The sequence below is a fragment of the Salmo salar genome, chromosome 01, assembly GCF_965601325.2.
Source record: "Salmo salar chromosome 01, fSalSal1, whole genome shotgun sequence".
Lineage (NCBI taxonomy): Eukaryota > Metazoa > Chordata > Actinopteri > Salmoniformes > Salmonidae > Salmo > Salmo salar.
In genome coordinates, this window is record NC_138291.1 from 83,592,626 (window position 1) to 83,614,630 (window position 22,005).

Sequence of the window (22,005 nt, forward strand, 5' to 3'; positions counted from 1 at the left end):
CTCCTGTTCAACACACACACACTTCACAAACACACTGTCAGCACTACACTACCCCCCCCCCCCACACACCCCATACACCCTCACCTCAGTATCTCTGGCCTCCAGCCATTTAGCCACTAGCAAGAATGAGCTGCAAAATACAAGCATAAAAAAACGGGAAGAAAAGGTAACACCAGTAGTCTTTTTTCCCCTCCCCTCCTCCTTGTCTCACTCTCTCCTTCTCTCTTCCCTTGATGAAGATAAGTGATTTAAAAAGCTTTTACCCGCGGGGGTAGAGTGAACCGAGTATAAATAAGCTATGAGAATAGATTAGTGTGTAGGGGTAATCAGCAGATGCCGGAGCCAGGGAATCTCCCAAGCGCAGCATAAATGCATAGAGAAAGATGGCAGCTAAAATGGCTGACACCATTTTAGCTGACCACATCGCTCACACAGGGAGATATCACTGTCTGTACGGGGTGGTTAGCAATGGGGTCTACGTTTAGTACTACCTACCAGTAGAGCTGTTAGCTTTAACTCTCTGAATTTACTCTAATCTTTTTCTATTGGAGTAAAATGGTCCTGTGTTTACTTACAGGTGAAATGCTGAAGTTGTGGTTGGAAGATTCTCTGACAATGCAGAGTGAAGAGTATAAAAAAAAACGTTTTTCCCTCTGAGTGGTAGTGTTGGGTGTTTTAATAAGCTTCAAATGCTAGGGTTAGTGTTCAACCAAAACCCAAGCCTCAACCCTAGCTTCATGTCCACCTCCCGGTTCAACCCTGACCCTCAACCCTTACCCTTATGCTAATCCTCTCCTCTCAAGCTATCATTTAGAGAAATCCTTGACTTTTAAATAGTCATAAGCACACTCTCACTTCAGGTGGTATAGCGTATTTTAGTATATACCGGTATTGATGCACGGACCAGTTTGGGTTTTTACTCTACCTTGTATAAGGGTATTTCAAAGTTTGGTTTGTTAAATGTGTTACGCTAATCTGCCGTGTGTAATGTCTGTTTTTATAGTTTATTTGTTTATTTCCTACTTGAGTCATCTCTCTCCTTCTCTCCTTCCACACACACCAAGCCCTGCCACCTTTCACTCAAGGAGAGCAGTTTTTGCTCTACCACTGGTCACAACCACTTGCCTTTCACTTGCAGTGATAGTCTGCATGGTCAATGCTGCAGATGCAACAATATGTTGGTGACAACAATGCTGCTTTCCACTTTGCTTATTAAGCATTCTATAATTCTACAATTTGTTTCTGTATCTTACTGTCTGCAAACACCTAGCTAGTTTGGATTTTCTGAGCAATTTGTAGCTAAAATAAATTGTGGTAGCCACTAATGTTAATCTATAGTTAGCTTGATAGCTAGCCAGCTAAATGTACTTAGAGCAAACGTAGCTAGTTGATACAGCCTGGTACCAGTGCTAGATCTATTCAGGGTTTTCTAACCAGCTTCACGTTCCTTAAATCACGGCTCAGTGATTTCATGCAGGGTAAGTGGAGGTAGCCGTGAGTTAGCCTGCCCCGGAACAGGGTAGTTCTGAAGGATTCATTGCCATAGAAATACGCCTGTCTAAAGGTGAGCCACTTTCGTATGACCCATTATCGTTGATCCAGAAAGGAAAAGCCAAAGCAAGAGGGATATTGTAACTGGGACCAAAATCGGCCTTCTCCAGCAGAGGAGTTTTTGTATGGAGGTCAATGAGAGAGTCAAATGGCTTATTTAATCGAATAGAAGTTTTGTAATGATTAGGTTGTTACAAGTGTTCTGATATAAGTAGGACACGTGACATACTGGCAACTTGGAGAAAAAACATTTTATATCGGAGTTGTGACTAGTCGTCACTAGTTACCACAGCCACAAAGTCATAAACCCTGCCTATTTCTACAATTCCTCTTCTTAAAATGTGATTCTAAACCTAACCCTAACCTTTACCTCACTGCTAACCTTAACTTTACATTCAGACCAAAAATAACATTTTTGTTTTAATACATTTTTACAATATAGACAATTTTGACTTTGTGGCTGTGGTAAATAGTCAAACCGTTGTGCATGTATCTGCCCTCTCATTGGCTAGAATGGTCCCACTTGATCTTGCCTCCTTCCGAATGTCTTCTATTTTTGAAGAGATTTATTTTCATTGTTAGAGCGGCTACTAGAGTATCTGGTCAATATAATAGATCATCTCTGGTTGAACTCAGAGTTGACCAAAGTTACTTCGCTAACTCCTCAAACCTGCTTCATAGGATACCCCTCTGGTGTAGGCCTAGATCAGCATGTTGTTTGTGCAACAGTATATTCTAAATCAGGGAGGAATAAGTGGAGCATGAATATTTTATCTATATTAAAGCTACACTACATCAAGTAAGAAAAAACAATTAATGTAACATCTAATTAGGGTCCACTGGGACACAGACCAACACTTTGGTTCCTACCCTGTCACAATACCCCCTCCCTGTCTTTTTCATTTGTTGTCATGTCAACCAACACTGCATTCAAAGTGCCCACTATATTATTCCAACTTTTGGTTGAAGTAAGCCCATTAAAAACACTCAGAATGTATGTGTTGCCACCCTAGGTTCATTCACTACTCATAAAGCATATTTAGAACGTGTTTTTATTTTTTTTAAAACATGTCACTTGCTTCGTAAACAACAGGTGTATGCTTACTTACGGGCTCCTCCCAACAATGCAAAGAGAGAGGGCTGGGTTGTCCTTGTTCCATCGTGCTCTAGCGACTCCTGTGGCGGGCCGGGTGCAATGCACGCTGACATGGTCGCCAGGTGTACGGTGCTTCCTCTGACATGTTGGTGTGGTTGGCTTCCGGGTTAAGTGAGCGTTGTGTCAAGAAGCAGTGCGGCTTGGTGGGGCCGTGTTTCAGAGGACGCGCAGCTCTCGACCTTCGTCTCTCCCGAGTCTGCACAGGAGTTGCAGCGATGTGACAAGTATATTTAAAATTACTTAAGTATCAAAAGTAAATGAGATTGCCAAAATGTATTTATGTATCAAAAGTCAAAATAAAAGTATAAACCATTTCAAATTCCTTATATTAGCAAACCAATTTTTTTGTTGTTGAATTTATTGGCACTCACTCAGACATAATTTACAAACAAAGCATTTGTGTTTTGTGAGTCCGCCAGATAAGAGGCAGTACGGATGACCACTCTTGATAAGTGTGTGAATTGGAGTACATTAGGGTGTCAGGAAAAATGTATGGAGTAAAAAGTACATTCTTTTCTTTAGGAACGTAGTGAAGTAAAAGTAAAAGTTGTCAAAAATATAAATAGTAAAGTAAAGTACAGATATCCCCAAAAAATGAGTTAAGTAGTACTTTAAAGTATTTTTACTTAAGTACTTTACACCACATTGTCAACAGCCTACTTGAGTTACGAGGTAATTTGCTAAATAAAGCATTATTTGAACCACGACTGGCGCTACTGAAAGAGGTGCGTCTTTCTCATCAATGTCACTGTTCACCGTTTACTATTGTTTCAACAAGGTGTTATTCCCTTTATAATGGGAGTTGAGACATGTAGTTAACAGCATTAGAAAGCAAAGATTCGTCCCTTTTTAATCAATAGATAACACACCAAATGCAGCTTTCTTTTGCCTTGTGTTTGATTTGTGAGCTTAAATTTGGTGGGCAGGCTTTTGTTAAACATGAAACATGAAAGTAGACCCCTAGACTAATGAAAATGCAATTTGCCTGCATCAAAATAATGTTTTTTGTTGAATATTTCATTCTGGAACCTGCCTAGGTTTAGGGGTGTAACCTATTTTGAATGGTACATTATAGCACAGGCTCGCTAACCTTTTCTAGCATGAGAGCTTCTTAAAAAATATGAAACGTGGAGAGCTACTCATTTTTTTCTTGCTTTCAAATAGGCACATTCTTATCTTCTCCTCTCCCCTGCAACTCTTCCCTGTGTCCTTAGTGTCAAAGAGAAAGTAGTGCACTGTTTTCTGTCAATATACCTGGTAAAATAATGGTTAATAAACAACTCTATAGGGGGGCCCTATAAAATCTGTGATTTTTATTTTCCCAAATTATGTTTTATTTTATTTTTCCTGGCTTTCGATTTTGTTAATAGATAAACAACTAAATGGTATGTTCTGAGTTCATGTCAACGCTTAAATCACATCCGAAGACAATATTTTAGGGGGGTCTGGAAGAAAGATAATAATTTTTGTTGTTGTGTAATTCCCCTTTAATTGTGCATCTAGCGAGTGAGGAATGTGCCATCTAATGTGCCGGTCCAGTAATGGTTCTGTACTGCTGCTGCTCATTTCATGGCAAAGTTTGCAAATAACAATTAAAATATACTGAACCAAAATATAAACGCAACATGCAACCATTTAAAATATTTTACTGAGTTACAGCTCATATAAGGAAACCAGTCATTTGAAATAAATTCATTAGGCCCTAATCTATGGATTTCACATGACTGGGAATACAGATATGCATCTGTTGGTCACAGATACATTCAAAAAAGGAAGGGGCATGGATCAGAAAACCAGTCAGTATCTGGCGTGACCACTACTTGCTCATGCAGTGCAACAAATCTCCTTCGCATAGACTTTCTGGATATTGGCGGGAACTGGAACACGCTGTCGTGCACGTTGATCCAGAGCATCCCAAACATGCTCAATGGGTGACATGTCTGGTGAGTATGCAGGCCATGGAAAAACTGGGACATTTTCTGCTTCCAGGAATTGTGTACAGATCCTTGTGGAATGGGGCTATGCATTACCATGCTGACACATGAGGTGATGGCGGCAGATGAATGGAACAACAATGGGCCTCAGGATCTCGTCACGGTATCTCTGTGCAGTCAAATTGCCATCGATAAAATGCAATTGTGTTTGTTGCCCGTAGCTTATGCTTGCCCATACCATAACCCCAGCGTCACCATGGGGCACTCTGTTCACAACGTTGACATCAGCAAACAGCTTGCCCACACAACGCAATACACAACTCTCTAAAACAACGTTGGAGGCAGCTTGCCAATTGCACACTCTCTCAAAACTTGAGACATCTGTGGCATTGTGTTGTGTGACTAAACTGCACATTTTAGAGTGACCTTTTATTGTCCCCAGCACAAGGTGCACCTTTGTAATGACCATGCTATTTATGACCATGCTTCTTGATATGCCACACCTGTCAGGTGGATGGATTATCTTGGCAAAAAAAGCTCAACATTTGACAGAAATACGCTTTTTGTACGTATGGAACATTTCTGTGATCTTTTATTTGGGCTCAGGAAACACGGGACCAACACTTTACATGGTGAATTTATATTTTTGTTCAGTGTAGGTACAAATGAAATACTTACTCATGATATACTGTGCTGCCAGGTACAGTTGAAGTTGGAAGTTTACATACACCTTAGCCAAATACATTTAAACTCAGTTTTTCACAAGTCCTGACATTTAATCCTAATAAAAAGTCCCTGTTTTAGGTCAGTTAGGATCACCACTTTATTTTAAGAATGTGAAATGTCAGAATAATAGTAGAGAAAATGATTTATTTCAGCTTTTATTTCTTTCATCACATTCCCAGTGGGTCAGAAGTTTACATACACTCAATTAGTATTTGGTAGCATTGCCTTTAAATTGTTTAACTTGGGTCAAACGTTTCGGATAGCCTTCCACAAGCTTCCCACAATAAATTGGGTGAATTTTGGCCCATTCCTCCTGACAGAGCTGGTGTAGCTGAGTCAGGTTTCTAGGCCTCCTTGCTCGCACATGCTTTTTCAGTTCTGCCCACAAATATTCTATGGGATTGAGGTCAGGGCTTTGTGATGGCCACTCCAATACCTTGACTTTGTTGTCCATAAGCCATTTTGCCACAACTTTGGAAGTATGCTTGGAGTCATTGTCCATTGGGAAGACCCATTTGCGACCAATCTTTAACTTCCTGACTGATGTCTTGAGATGTTGCGTCAATATATCCACAACATTTTCCTTCCTCATGATGGCATCTATTTTGTGAAGTGCACCAGTCCCTCCTGCAGCAAAGCACCCCCACAACATGATGCTGCCACCCCGTGCTTCACGGTTGGGATGGTGTTCTTCGGCTTGCAAGCATCCCCCTTTTTCCTCCAAACATAACGATGGTCATTCTGGCCAAACAGTTCTAATTTTCTTTCATCAGACCTGAGGACATTTCTACAAAAAGTGCGATCTTTGTCCCCATGTGCAGTTGCAAACCGTAGTCTGGCTTTTTTATTGCGGTTTTGGAGCAGTGGCTTCTTCCTTGCTGAGTGGCCTTTCAGGTTATGTTGATATACGACTCGTTTTACTGTGGATATAGATACTTTTGTACCTGTTTCCTCCAGCAGCTTCACAAGGTCCTTTGCTGTTGTTCTGGGATTGATTTGCACTTTGCGCATCAAAGTACGTTCATCTCCAGGAGACAGAATGTGTCTCCTTCCTGAGCGGTATGATGGCTGCGTAATCCCATGGTGTTTATACTTGCGTACTATTGTTTGTACAGATGAACGTGGTATCTTCAGGCGTTTGGAAATTGCTCCCAAGGATGAACCAGACTTGTGGAGGTCTACAATTCTTTTTCTGAGGTCTTGGCTGATTTCTTTTGATTTTCCCATGATGTCAAGCAAAGAGGCACTGAGTTTGAAGGTAGGCCTTGAAATACATCCACAGGTACACCTCCAATTGACTCAAATTATGCTTTCTATCAGAAGCTTCTAAAGCCATAACATAATTTTCTGGAATTTTCCAAGCTGTTTAAAGGCACTGTCAACTTAGTGTATGTACACTTCTGACACACTGGAACTGTGATACAGTGAATTTTAAGTGAAATAATCTGTCTGTAAACAATTGTTGGAAAAATGACTTGTGTCATGCACAAAGTAGATGTCCTAACCGACTTGCCAAAACTATAGTTTGTTAACAGTAGATTTGTGGAGTGGTTGAAAAACAAGTTTTCCAACCTAAGTGTATGTCAATTTCCGACTTCAACTGTAAGCCTACTTCTCAGTTAACACTTAGTATTTCTGTCAACCCACAAGATGGTAATCACATCAACTGGCTAGCTATTGTCACGCCCTGACCAGGTGAACTCAGGTATTTTGGTCAAGGTGTGTCATGTTGGGTATTTTTCCTTGGTTTGTTTTCTATGTTTGCGTTATAGCCTTGTGTTAGCTCTATGTGGGTTATTTCTATGTTGGGTTCTGTCGATTCCCAATCAGAGACAGGTGTCGCTAGTTGTCTCCTATTGGGATCACATTTAAGTTCCTTTTTCCCCACGCTGTTGGTGGGGTGTTGTCTCTTTGTTTTTGAGCAGTTAACGTATTGGCATTTTCTTGATTTTGTGTACGTGTTTATTTCAGTGTAAAGAATAAACATGTGTTCGCTCCCAGCTGCGTTTTTGGTCCGCTTCCTCGTCACCCGACGACGATCATTACAGAACACCCCACCAAACCAGGACCAAGCAGTGGGAGGATAAGGAGCGCGAGAGATGGGCTCGCGAGGGGAAGGAGTTCTGGACCTGGGAGGAGATCATGTCGGGGAAAGGACCCTGGCGAAAGGATTCCCAGGTCGAGGAGGTAATGCCAGTCGGTGGACAGAGTCGCAGGCGGCGGTCGAGGAGGCCCGAAGACACCCCCAATAAAAATTTTGGGGGGGGCTAATGGGGTGGTCCGGAAGGGCAGAGGAAGAGCCCAGACCACTGCTCTCGTGGGGGATGATGGCGGAGGTGGAGACGGAGATGAGGCGGTTGATTGAGGACCTGCTGAGGGAAGATCTGGAGGAGGAGCCATGGGATGCGGAGTTGCGCGCTGTGTCGCCAGTGCGCCCGCACAGCCCGGTGTGTCCGGTGGACATGCCCAGCACATGCCGTGCTAGGATGGGCATCCAGCCAGGACGAGTGGCTAAACCGGCTCCACGCTTCAGTTCACCAGTGCGTGTTCACAGTCCTGTCTGGCCCGTTCCTGTTCCCCGCACCAAGCCAGTGGTGCGGGTCCACAGTCCTGTCCGGCCCGTTCCTGTTCCCCGCACCAAGCCCACGGTGCGTGTCCATAGTCCTGTCCGGCCCGTTCCTGTTCCCCGCACCAAGCCCACGGTGCATGTCCACAGTCCTGTCCGGCCCGTCCCTGCTCCCCGCACCAAGCCCACGGTGCGTGACCACAGTCCTGTCCGGCCCGTCCCTGCTCCCCGCACCAAGTCAGTGGTGCGTGTCGCCAGTCCGGCCCGGCCCGTTCCTGCTCCCCGCACCAAGCCAGTGGTGCGTGTTCCCAGTCCGGCCCGGCCCGTTCCTGCTGCCCGCACCAAGCCAGTGGTGCGTGTTCCCAGTCCAGCACGGACCGGTCCACCGGTGCCCAATCCTGTTCCGGTCGACGGCTCCGCTCCAGAGCCTGAGCATGCCGCTCCACAGTGGTCCAGTCCGGGCCAGAGGAGTAGGGCTAAGGTGGAGGCGGGGGAAAGAACACGCCTGGGGCCAGAGCCTCCACCGAGGGTGAGGCGCCCACCCGGGTCCCCCCCTAATAGACTTAAGTTTGGTGCGCCGGGAGTACGCACCGTTGGGGGGGGGGGGGGGGTACTGTCACGCCCTGACCAGGTGAACTCGGGTATTTTGGTCAAGGTGTGTCATGTTGGGTATTTTTCCTTGGTTTGTTTTCTATGTTTGTGTTATAGCCTTGTGTTAGCTCAATGTGGGTTATTTCTATGTTGGGTTCTGTCGATTCCCAATCAGAGACAGCTGTCGCTAGTTGTCTCTGATTGGGATCACATTTAAGTTCCTTTTTCCCCACGCTGTTAGTGGGGTGTTGTCTCTTTGTTTTGAGCAGTTAACGTATCGGCATTTTCTTGATTTTGTGTACGTGTTTATTTCAGTGTAAAGAATAAACATGTGTTCGCTCCCAGCTGCGTTTTGGTCCGCTTCCTCGTCACCCGACGACGATCGTTACAGCTATACACATAGTGATAGACAAAAGCGCGCACCACACAGACAGACAGGGTTAATAATGCTGGAAATGTATTGGCAGATATTGTGTTAGGTTTGGATTTTTAAGGTAATAGTGGCTAACCAGGGGAGGGATAATGTCAACTTTGCCTTGATTAGATAGTAGCCGGAGCTGAGGTGTCTGAAAGGCACTGCACAATCAATCCGACATCTACATTGGCCTTGCAGCATTTATGGTGATATGGCCTCTGCAGAAGTCAGGGCATTCATACTTCTTGCCCAGCGCAAAGCTGTTGTGAAGAAAGTTGTCAAGGAAGTGAGTTTGTGTTCCGCATTGTTAAAATATTTGAGAGGTGCACAGCGATGCGGTACGGAGCTCAATTTGGCCTCTGCGTGCCTTCGGAGATCTGCAATTGCATCCCACCATTTATATGGTGCCTCCGACCACATTGTCGGATCAAGCATTAATTGGCTCTGATACTTGTAAGATTTGTTTTTGACAGTTTGCGCTGTAACACTTGAAAATTGCATGTACTTTCAGAATTGGTTGGCGAGCTACTCATAGGTGAGCTGCGAGCTACGGGTAGCTATCGATCGACCTGTTGGAGAGCAAAAAGCCTAAAATAGAGGAGACACATTTATTATTCCAAAGCTGCAGCTCGTAGTTGGAACACATATTTACCTGCTTTAATCAACCAGTACATTTTGAATTAGTGATAAACTGTCATGATTTGGCAAGGAATGTAGCTTGTCCGCAGTTTTGTTTGTGTATCCCATCAGTTAGATATGTTTTTATAGGCAGTAATTTCTATAGGCCTTATGGGAGCTGTGTGTAGGGAGCGGTTGGTTTGAAATGGAGTGCAAGACAAATAACGGGGGAAAATAGAATGTAGCTAGAACTGTGATCACTTGGCTAGGTACATTTTTTGTTGTGAGTCGCTAATGCACATTAAAAATGGAAGGAACACTGGAGTCAAAGTGAATTAAAACCTCTTAACCTCTCTAGGGTAGGTGGCACCAAATCGTCCCACCTACGTAACAGCCAGTGTAATCCCGTGGCGCGTTATTCAAAAACCTTAGAAAAGCAAAAACTTCAATTTTTCAAACATATGACTATTTTACACCATTTTAAAGACAAGACTCTCGTTAATCTAACCACACTGTCCGATTTCAAAAAGGCTTTACAACGAAAGCAAAACATTAGATTATGTCAGCAGAGTACCCAGCCAGAAATAATCAGACACCCATTTTTCAAGCTAGCATATAATGTCACATAAACCCAAACCACAGCTAAATGCAGCACTAACCTTTGATGATCTTCATCAGATGACAACCCTAGGACATTATGTTATACAATACATGCATGTTTTGTTCAATGAAGTTCATATTTATATCAAAAACCAGCTTTTTACATTAGCATGTGACTAGCATGTGACTAGCATTCCCACCGAACACTGCCGGTGGATTTACTAAATTACTCACGATAAACGTTCACAAAAAGTTTAACAATTATTTTAAGAATTATAGATACAGAACTCCTCTATGCACTCGATATGTCCGATTTTAAAATAGCTTTTCAGTGAAAGCACATTTTGAAATATTCTCAGTAGATAGCCCGGCATCACAGGGCTAGCTATTTAGACACCCAGCAAATGTAGCACTCATCAAAGTCAGATTTACTATAAGAAAAATGTTATTACCTTTGCTGTCTCCGTCAGAATGCACTCCCAGGACTTCTACTTCAATAACAAATGTTGGTTTGGTTCAAAATAATCCATTGTTATATCCAAATAGCGGCGTTTTGTTCGTGCGTTCAAGACACCATCTGAAAGGGTAAATAAGGGTGACGAGCATGGCGCAATTCGTGACAAAAAAAATCTAAATATTCCATTACCGTACTTCGAAGCATGTCAACCGCTGTTTAAAATCAATTTTTATGCCATTTTTCTCATAAAAAAGCGATAATATTCCGACCGGGAATCTGCATTTAGGTAAACAGAGGAAAGAAAATAAAGCATTCGGTCGACTCGGGCACACGCCTAAGCCCATAGTACTCTGATCGGCCACTTGCCAAACGCGATAAAGTGTTTCAGCCAGAGCCTGCCTCGATATCATTCAGCTTTTTCCCGGGCTCTGAGAGCCTATGGGAGCCGTAGGAAGTGTCACGTTATTGCAAAGATCCTCAGTCTTCAATAAAAAGAGCCAAGATGAAACACAACTTCTCAGACAGGCCACTTCCTGCATGGAATCTTCTCAGGTTTTGGCCTGCCATTTGAGTTCTGTTATACTCACTGACACCATTCAAACAGTTTTAGAAACTTTAGGGTGTTTTCTATCCAAAGCCAATAATTATATGCATATTCTAGTTACTGGGCAGGAGTAGTAACCAGATTAAATCGGGTACGTTTTTTATCCGGCCGTGTCAATACTGCCCCCTAGCCCTAACAGGTTAAGGATCTCTACAGATCGGTGTCCCACCCTTGGGACGGTTAAGCTAATGTGCGCTAATGTGATTAGCATGACGTTTTAAGTAACAAGAAAATTTCCCAGGACATAGACATATCTGATATTGGCAGAAAGCATCAATTCTTGTTAATCTAACTGCACGGTCCAATTTACAGGAGCTATTACAGTGAACGAATACCATGCTATTGTTTGAGGAGAGTGCACAGTTATGAACATGAAAAGTTATTAATAACCCAATTAGGCACATTTGGGCAGTCTTGATACAATATTTTGAACAGAAATGCAATGGTTTATTGAATCAGTCTAAAACTTTGCACATACACTGCTGACATCTAGTGGACCAAATCTAAATTGCGCGTGGGCTGGAATAATACATTATGGCCTTTCTCTTGCATTTCAAAGATGATGGTACAAAAACCCACATGGTTTTTTCTTTGTATTATCTTTTACCAGATCTAATGTGTTATATTCTCCAATATTAATTTCACATTTCCACAAACTTCAAAATGTTTCCTTTCAAATGGTATCAAGAATATGCATATCCTTGCTTCAGGTCCTGAGCTACAGGCAGTTAGATTTGGGTATGTCGTTTTAGGCAAAAATGTGAAAGAAAGGGGAGGAACCTTAAGAAGTTTTAACGGTTGTGTTCAGGACAAAATTTTACCTACCCGAGCAGATTCCAGATGCCGCCTACTGTATGACTGCAGTAAAACTTCATTGCACCCTAGCGGTCGTACCACGCAATAGGATTTGACATGGAATTTTATCAAATGTTCTTATTGTTTTAATGGAAAACCTATTTTTTTCTTCAATTTGTCACATCCCTAGCCTCTATGGGATAAGGCTTATAGTTACTAGTGCGCAAATCAACCAGGCAGTTAAAATATATCTCGCACACCTATGATCAAAATGTATCTAATATATCTAAATATATCAAACACACACCTATGATCAAAACGCCTGTGACGTTCACACTGGGGAACATAACGACAGGTCCCTAGGGGGGTTCTGTTCGATGGTGAAGTACGGGGGGCTATCAAGGAGCTGGATACGAAGGAGTATATATGTGAGGGCCACAAGCAATATACATTTTTAATTCAGAGTTCACTTTGAATACCCACACATTGCAGTATATGTATTAGCATATGCCGACATAGCCTAATAAATAATCTACCTCCCAAGGCAGGCAGCGCAACATTAATATTTTATGTGAGACGTAGGCTCTACCTCAATGTATCCCTGCATTTTTAAACATATATTCTTGTGGGGTTTTTTTTCATTATGGTTTATGTTATATTAAAGATTGAACTCCTGCTCGCCTATGATTCACATGGGGATGAGACGTCAATTCGCCGGACAAGACCACACTTTACTGGAGAGACTCTCTCTGCTCACCATATCTGGAGGGTGATATTCCATAAGACAACACATACTTGGAAGGGAAAGGTGGAAAGTGAGAGAGAGAGAAAAGAGAGAGAAGGAGAGAGAGTGCGAGAGAGGGAAAGAGAGAGAGAGTTGTTCCCTCTCTCTCTCTTCGGAACTAAAAAGGTCTGTCATGTTCCAGCGGGTCTAGTTGTTGTCTGGTTGGTCACCGCATTGCTCCCATATAAATCCTGGGTACAGTGACTGTTTAAGTCATATTAATGCAGAATCAATACAGCGCACACTGACCGGGCTCTTCCCTCAGTCCCAATCTCTCTCTCTCCCTATTTCTCTCTCCCTATCTCTCTCTCTGGTCAATCGATACAGGAACAGCGGCAGCTGTGTCAGCTCCACGGAAAGCACCCTGTGTGCACTAGACGACGTCAATGCCGCTTGTCAGGTGTGTGGGCGTGCATGTGTGAGGGTGTGTGTGCGTGTTTGTGTGTGTGTGAGGGCATGTTTGTGTGCATCTGTGTATTTATATTAGGGGAAGAAATGGTCTGTTGACAAAGAAAGAAAGGGAAAGAGTGCAGTGCAGTGCTGTTCTCCACTCTTCGTCTGCAGATGTGAGCATCGTTGTTAATTATGCAACAGCAATCAGTGCAGGTAAAAGATCCGCTCCCTTTCTCTTTAATGTCTCTACATCAGTCAGGGGAGAGAGAGGGAGAGAGAGAATGAGAGAGCGAGAGAGTGTTCAAGACTACTGGGATGATGAACAAATGAAAGAGTGGGGAGTTTGTGACAGAGAGAGAGAGAGGTGAGGTGTAATGTGATCAGTCATTATTTTTTGTAATATTCCTCAGGATTATGTGGCAGTTGCCAGCGATGTAGTTACAGAAACAGTGATTTTAAGCTTTATAGCCATTGGCTGAGGCTGGGTTCACCTTTGACCCCTTTCGTTCAGTATGTCACCATTCCATGTAAGACACAGCGTCTCTGGGCCCTGATGGTGATAGTAGCACTGGTCAATTACCATCCACAGAGCTTCCAGACAAAAGCCTTCTTTCTCTCTCCCTCTCTCTCGCTGCCTGCCTGCCTGGTACACATCCCTTAGTTTCTCTCTCTGTCCTTTTTCAGAAAAATGAATAACAAGGAACCAAAATGCCTGAATGATTAAAAGTTTCAGTTATGCAAGAAAAATATTAAACTAGAGAGAGATAGCGGGGAAAGAAACAGAGAGAGAGAGAGACTAATGGCAAAACTACATGATTTCACGTGACATTTCCACACGTTTTGCACGTGTTTTTGGAATACAAAACATGATTATGTGGATTTTTACATGTGAAACCATGTGTTTTTGGAACACCTAACATGTGATCGTATAACCTAACATGAAAATTCTCACAAGATTTCACGTGATGATGTCCTCAATGAGTCTTTATGATACACACAGTGCTTTTAACATAGTGTTTTCAACTTACATATTTAACACACATGACTTCATTGTATGTTTAATAATGCAGTAATTATTATTCAACATGTCTTTACCTAGGATTGGAACTCTTAGTACACTGCATTCCAATATTCCTGCTACGCCACCATGTCTGTGTCAATAACTGATTTCACCTGTATTCCTACACTTTGGACTTCAAAGTAAATCTCAGCTTTGTTAAAAATACACTCATTAAAACAGAATAATATGGCCCACCAACATTAGACAATTATACAGAACCCTAAAATAGCTGAAATAAGTCAATTAAATCAATGATGAGAGAATAGTCAGAATAACCGATAGCAGTACAGATGGCACTGTATAGGTAAAGAGTATAGGTAATGAATTGTATGGTAATGCTACAGAATTTCTGGTGCAGCTGAGAGGTCCGTGCACCATCACTGCAAAGGTTGTGACTTCACATGTGAAGTGTTCCAAAAACACATATTTCCACATGTTAAATGTCATGTCACATGTTAAATGTCTTGACTTTTTCCACATTTTGTTACGTTACAGCGTTATTCTAAAATTGATTAAATCGTTTTTTCCCCTGATCAATCTACACACAATACCCCATAATGACAAAGCAAAAATGGGTTTTTAGAAATGTTTGCAAATGTATTAAATAAAAAACAGGACTATCACATTTACATAAGTATTCAGACCCTTTACTCAGTACAAGGTCTCTCCAGAGATGTTCGATCAGATTCAAGTCCGGGTTCTGGCTGGGCCACTCAAGGAAATTCAGAGACTGCTTAGGGTCGTTGTCCTGTTGGTAGGTGAACCTCCGCCCCAGTGTGAGGTCCGCTCTAGAACAGGTGTTCATCAAGGATCGTTAAAATTTTTTTATCATGAGATCGTGTTTTCACATGTGCTCACGTGTAGTTTCATGTTCTCACATGTTGACAATTTGAATTCCCATGTTGTCACATTTATTTCACATAAATTGTACATGTGCTCCCAGTTTTAGTTTATCACATGTTGCTTCACATGTTGAGAGAGAATTAAGGAGATCAGTCAGTCTCTGTCTATCTATTTGTAATATTCTACAGGCTTATGAGGCTGGTACAGTCTCTGAGGTTTATTTTGGCACGCACGCACACACGCTCGCTCGCTCGCTCGCTCGCTCTCTCTTTTGGCTGATTCCACTTTAATTGTGGCCGATTAGTGGCATGGGGCTTGGAGACAAAGATGGTATCTATGTGTTTGTGTGTATAATGTGTGTTTGTGTGTATGAATATGTCTATGTGTATAATGGTGTGTATATGTCTGTGTGTTTGTGTGTATGAATGTGTGTGCTGTGAGCAGGATGGGGGGACTCTCTCCAGTGGCCTTAGCGCCATAAAGCATTTATGATCCACCACATTTGGGTGTGTGTGTTTGTGTTGTGTGTGCGTTCTCATCGAGGGGACAGAAAGTACACAACAGGGAGGTGTAAAGCAGGGCCCCCCATTTTTAACGCCTCTTTTATGGGTGTTAAAACAGCGGAATAGGCTTTTAATGCTCGCCACGGCCAGATGCCACCGTCACTTTGGGCTTGCTCTCTCCTCTCCTGAGTCCCCTGTAGACTTCATTAATTGAGACGTTAAAATATTTATCAGGGAGTATTCTGTCTTCAGCTCCTGTTGTATTATTTTGTAATCAACTGGTTCGGGATGCCACCTCACCTGTCTGTGTAGTGCGGAGGGACTGTGTGTGTGCGCGCGCGTGTGTATGTGTGTGTGTGCGTGCGCGCGTGCGTGCATGTGTGTGTGTGTATATGTGTGTGCGGAGGGCCGAGCACGCCTCCATTCACATTGACGGGGCTGTAGTGGAGCGGGTCGAGAGCATCAAGTTCCTCGGTGTCCACATCACTAAGGAGCTATCATGGTCCAAACACATAAACACAGTCGTGAAGAGGACCCGACAACGCCTCTTCCCCCTAAGGAAGCAGAAAATATTCAGAATTGGCCCTCAGATCCTCAATTAAATCTACAGCTGCACCATTGACAGCAATTTGACTGGCTGCTTCATCACTTGGTATGGCAACTGCTTGGCATCCGATCGCAAAGCGCATGTACTGGGCCGACCTCTATACCAGGCAGTGTCAGAGGAAGGCTCTAAAAATGGTCAAAGACTCCAGCCACCCAAGTCATAGACTGTTCTCTCTGCTACTACAAGGCAAACAGTACCGATGCACCAAGTCTGTAACTAGCAGGACCCTGAACAGCTTCTACCCCCTAGCCATACAACTGCTAAATAGTTAGTTAAATAATTAACCAAATAGCTACCCGGACTATCTGCATTGACCCCTTTTTGCATTAACTTTTTTGACTCATCACATACACTGCTGCTACTGTTTACTATCTTACACTTTATTCCTAGTTATATGTACATATCTTCCTCAAATACCTTGTACCCCTGTACATCGACTATATATGTCTATAGCCAAATTATTGTTACTCATTGTGTATTTATTATTACTTTTATTATTACATGTTTTACTTTTCTATTATTTCTCCATTTTCTTTCTCTCTGCATTGTTGGGAAGGTCCGTAAGTAAGCATTTCACTGTTAGTCCACATCTGTTGTTTACGAAGCATATGATGAATAAAATGTCATTTGATTTGTGCGTGAATATGTATAGAGGTAGGAAGGCAGACATTTTCCTTGCTCGCTGCAGTCTCGTTCCCTCTGCAGCAGATGCTTCAGGTTTCCAACTTAATTAACACTAAATAATTAAGTAAATAAATACGCTAAGCACCACACAGACACACACACACACACCCTGTTAGTGCACTATGTAGAGAAAAGGGAAACATTTCGGACACAGACTTGCAGTAATGAAACAGACTCGTTTTCTAATCAAGCTACTAATTAATGTTGTTAATGTCCTCATTAATCATGTTGTACAGTACAGGTAACAACCAGGTGCACCAATGGCACCCTATTTCCTATGTAGTGCACTACTTTGACTAGGTTGTCATTTGGGACGTACCCTCTGATTGTCACATCTCCATGGCCAAAAAAAACATATTAAATGATGTCACTTGAGTGGCCTGAGAGACAGCTACAATAAAGTACATTAGATAAACAATGAAATGAATTAATTAAATTGATATAGCTGTAAGCTTCTGTTCTCTTTATATGCATTCAGGGCCCTACCAATAATCTAAATATTTTAGTACATTTTCAGGGTGTCAACTTACTGTTGAGGGTTAGAAAAGTAGAATAGACAAGGTGCAATTTCAAAATTTGGTTGTGCATCTGTAGATTTCTACAGTTTTCTTTTTGTCAGTCACTGTCAGTCACTCAATTAGCTCATGTCAGCTAACATATTTAGATTACTAGGTATTACTACAATATGTCATAAGTCATGGCAAAATGTGTAGACCAAATGTTTGTTTTTTATATGCACTTCTAGAGGCTTTAAAGGACTTGAACAGTCATTCTGTTTCCTGTGTAAAATAGCCTTTTGTGTGACTAAAACATTACCCATTATTTTTCTCCCAATATACATTCTCAAACTTTAAGAAAAAAAGCTTTTTCTCTCATGTCAAACTACCAGGAAGTCTGAAAAGACAGGCTGAGTGGGCGGAGAGCTCACTTTTGACTGACAGTTCCTTGAAAACGCCTATGTCAAGCAACATGGACGCAGTGTTGCAGTGAGATTATCTCAAGCAAATTTGCTGGAACACAAAGCATCTGACACCATGAATTCACAAAATATTTTTTTATCCTGTTTGGTTATTGTAACAGCATCAATATAGAGAAAAGTTGGCTGTATAATTCAGCATGTTAACCCAAATGGAATTGTCAGCACTGTTTATCAAGCTAGCTAGCAAGTACATCTTAGACAATTTTAGTTGAAACTTTGCAGAGTACATTACATATATTTATATATTAACAGTATGACAATGTTAAATATCATGACTATCAATGATGTCAAGAAGTTTGTTGGAATCTCCTGTTTGGCATGTGTCTTTAATGACATGACAACTGTGTCAGAGTTTTGGGCAACCCTTCCCCCACTTTTGTTCCATGCTGGCTGAAGCACTAGCTAGACAGTAACTAGCTAACACCAGACACAGATGAAAGCGGAAACCTATAACTATATTTTAGGTAGCTAGCTAGCTTGAGAAACAATTCTGCCAATTCCATTTGCGCTACAAAATTATATAGCCAACATTTTGTCTATATTTTTGCTGTAACAGTAACAAAACAGGATAAAAAAAATAATTTGTGGAACCGTGATGGCCTTGATTGGATATTGCATGCAATTTAAGTGTTGTTTGAGTTGCTTTTTGTATCAGCAAATTTGATTGAAAGACCACAGTGCCTGATTTTGGGGCACTAGGTTTACTCGTAATTACTGATAATATGTTTACATTGCTGATTTTATTAATTTCCCACTGTTTTGTAGGTCAGAACACAAACAACTAGACAGTTATAGGACACTCAGAGGCTTCTCTGTCGAATAAACGTGTCACTGGCTCTGTCCAGATGTCGGCTGCATCATTACAATCCATTTTGTAAGCTCTTTGCCACGTCAGGTCAAAGGGGCGGTCCTTACAAAAGCATCTCTTTAGTGCGGCTCGCTCGTAACTCAGATATGATTCCTATCGAGCAAGTGGTTCTAAGTATATAACTTTCATAGATGTACGATAAAGAATGTGACCTGTACACTTCCTTAACCTGTTAGGGCTAGGGGGCAGTATTGACACGGCTGGATAAAAAACGTACCCGATTTAATCTGGTTACTACTCCTGCCCAGTAACTAGAATATGCATATAATTATTGGCTTTGGATAGAAAACACCCTAAAGTTTCTAAAACTGTTTGAATGGTGTCTGTGAGTATAACAGAACTCATATGGCAGGCAAAAACCTGAGAAGATTTCATGCAGGAAGTGGCCTGTCTGACAAGGTGTCGTTCTTCTTGTCTCTGTTTATTGAAGAGTGAGGATCTTAGCTGTCCCGTGACACTTCCTACGGCTGCCATAGGTTCTCAGAAGGCGGCAAAATGCTGAATCGTGGCTTTGCAGGCTCTGGCTGAAACAAAGTAGCGCGTTTGGGTAGTGGCTGGTTACAGTACTGTGAGACTCAGGCTCGTGCCCGCGTCGACCGAAAGCTTTGTTTTCTTTCCTCTGTTTAGCTAAATGGACATTCCCGGTCGGTATATTATCGCTTTTTTACGAGAAATATGGCATAAAAATGGATTTTAAACAGCGGTTGACATGCTTCGAAGTATGGTAATGGAATATTTAGATTTTTTTTGTCACGAATTGCGCCATGCGCGCGACCCTGATTTACCATTTCGGATAGTGTCTGGGACGCACGAACAAAACGCCGCTATTCGGATATAACGATGGATTATTTTGGACCAAACCAACATTTGTTATTGAAGTAGCAGTCCTGGGAGTGCATTCTGACGAAGACAACAAAAGGTAATCAAACTTTTGTAATAGTAAATCTGATATTGGTGAGTGCTATACTTGCCGGGTGTCTATTAGCTAAATAGCTAGCCCATGATGGCTGGGCTATGTACTTAGAATATTGCAAAATGTGCTTTCACCAAAAAGCTATTTTAAAATCGGACATATCGAGTGCATAGAGGAGTTCTGTATCTATAATTCTTAAAATATTTGTTATGCTTTTTGTGAACGTTTATCGTGAGTAATTTAGTAAATTGTTAGTGAATTCGCTGGAAGTTTGCTAGTTCTGAACGTCACATGCTAATGTAAAAAGCTGGTTTTTGATATAAATATGAACTTGATTGAACAAAACATGCATGTATTGTATAACATAATGTCCTAGGGTTGTCATCTGATGAAGATCATCAAAGGTTAGTGCTGCATTTAGCTGTCTTCTGGGTTTTTGTGACATTATATGCTAGCTTGAAAAATGGGTGTCTGATTATTTCTGGCTTGGTACTCTGCTGACATAATCTAATGTTTTGCTTTTGTTGTAAAGCCTTTTTGAAATCGGACAGTGTGGTTAGATTAACGAGAGTCTTGTCTTTAAATAGCTGTAAAATAGTCATATGTTTGAGAAATTGAAGTAATAGCATTTCAAAGGTTTTGAAAATCGCGCCACAGGATTCAACTGGCTGTTACGTAGGTGGGACGAATTCGTCCCGCCTGCCCCAGAGAGGTTAACCTCCCTGGGCGTAGTCAACAGCCAGTGGAATCGCGTGGCGCGAAATACAAATACCTAAAAAATGCTATAACTTCAATTTCTCAAACTATTTTACACCATTTTAAAGACAAGACTCTCGTTAATCTAACCACACTGTCCGATTTCAAAAAGGCTTTACAGCGAAAGCAAAACATTAGATTATGTCAGGAGAGTACCCTGCCAAAATAATCACACAGCCATTTTCAAAGCAAGCATATATGTCACAAAAACCAAAACCACAGCTAAATGCAGCACTAACCTTTGATGATCTTCATCAGATGACACTCCTAGGACATTATGTTATACAATACATGCATGTTTTGTTCAATCAAGTTCATATTTATATCAAAAACCAGCTTTTTACATTAGCATGTGATGTTCAGAACTAGCATACCCACTGCAATCTTCCGGTGAATTTACTAAATTACTCATGATTAACGTTCACAAAATACATAACAATTATTTTACGAATTATAGATACAGAACTCCTTCTACTTTAACAACAAATGTTGTTTATGGGTCGAAATAATCCATAGTTATATTGAAATAGCTCCGTTTTGTTCATGTGTTTAGGTCACTATCCGAAGGGTGAAGCGCGAGCGCATTTCGGGACAAAAAAATTCTAAATATTCCATTACCGTACTTCAACCATGTCAAACACTGTTTAAAATCAATTTTTATGCAATTTTTCTCGTAAAAATTCATTCAAAGGCTGAAAGAAAAAAATGGAGAATTCTCATGAACGCGCATCTCCAGTGTCACTGTTCCAAGGCTGACCACTCACAAACAGAGCTGCTGTACTTCGCCCAGAGACTGCAGACACCCCATTACACTTTCTGGCACCTTCTGAGAGCCAATGGAAGCCTTAGAAAATGTCACGTTACAGCAGAGATGCTGTATTTTTGATAGAGATGCAACTGAAGGACAACAAATTGTCAGACAGGGCACTTCCTGTATGGAATCTTCTCAGGTTTTGGCCTGCCATATGAGTTCTGTTATACTCACAGACACCATTCAAACTGTTTTAGAAACTTTAGAGTGTTTTCTATCCAAATCTACTAATTATATGCATATTCTCATTTCTGAGCAAGAGTAGTAACCAGTTTAAATCGGGTATGTTTTTTATCCGGCCGTGCAAATACTGCCCCCTAGCCCCAACAGGTTTTAAACCTAAAATAAGTAAATAAATAATTGTGTGTGGAAGTCCAATTTTGTTTTACGTCAGACACATAAGACATCAGTACAACCAAGAAAAAGCGTCCTCTCCACTTGTTGAAAGGGTGGAAACACTGATTAAATGGCCAAAATGTTGATTTAGACGTTCAAAAATGTCACACATTTTGACTATCACAAATGTCATGATATTTTGGGTAAATTAATAAAGAAGGTGAAATATTATGGGTAGATATTCCTAAAACTGATTTAACTATATATAGACATATTATAAAGTATGAAAAGTCTTGTTCATTCACGTCACGAATTCACTACGACATCATATTTGTATATGTTTTATTATACATTTATTATGTACTAGATGATACAGGTTGAATTTTTTTTCTTCTCTCAGACATAAATAAACAATTCCAGGTGAAAGCCAAAGGCCATAGCTTTTTGAGGAGGGA